The sequence below is a fragment of the Schistocerca nitens genome, chromosome 7 (assembly GCF_023898315.1).
Source record: "Schistocerca nitens isolate TAMUIC-IGC-003100 chromosome 7, iqSchNite1.1, whole genome shotgun sequence".
NCBI lineage: Eukaryota > Metazoa > Arthropoda > Insecta > Orthoptera > Acrididae > Schistocerca > Schistocerca nitens.
Window position 1 is genome coordinate 488,552,577 of NC_064620.1, and position 726 is coordinate 488,553,302.

General features: G+C 45.2%; 1 pseudogene; it reads left to right on the top strand.

Annotated features, from left to right (window-relative positions):
- The first annotated feature begins 323 nt into the window (after positions 1-323).
- On the top strand, positions 324-441 carry LOC126196044 (5S ribosomal RNA; annotated as a pseudogene).
- Positions 442-726: the final 285 nt, after the last annotated feature.

A 726-nucleotide genomic window follows, 5' to 3' on the forward strand; every position in this document is an offset into this window, starting at 1 on the left:
AGTCTAATAAATTATATCAGTTTGTTGGAAATTAGTTTATGACTTAATATATTTAAAATTAAAAAATGCACCTTGAAATAGATACGCAATGAATCTAGTTAGAATTCAAGTAGTAAAATAACTAATATTTATTTCCTTTCTGCAGTAGGTTGCACAGTTTGCCATCGCCATTAGATGGTGTACGTCTCATATGATTCTTTTTGTATCACAAGTAAATTATGAGATATATACAAACTGCATCACACAATGTCACTTAATGACGAAACATATCAAATAGCGTCAACCCAGAATTTGGCCAAATCACAGGAACTATGTGTTGCCGCTCCAAAGGCCTTGCCGCAGCGGTAACACCGGTTCCCGTCAGATCACCGAAGTTAAGCGCTGATGGGCTGGGCTAGCAGTTGGATGGGGCTCCATCCGGTCTGCCGGGCGCTTTTGGTAAGCGGGGTGCATTCAGCCCTTGTGAGGCAAACTGAGGAGCTACTTCATGGAGAAGTAGCGGCTCCGGTCTCGGAAAGTGACATACGGCCGGGAGAGCGGTGTGCTGACCACATGCCCTTCCATATCCGTATCCAATGGCGCCTTTGGGTTGAGGATGACACGGCGGCCAGTCGGTACCATTGGGCCTTCATGGCCTGTTCGGGAGGAGTTTAGATTAGTTTTAGTTTCTATGTGTTGCTGCCACCAAGTCCTCCACTATGCGTCTTAAACGGCACTTGTTGCAGT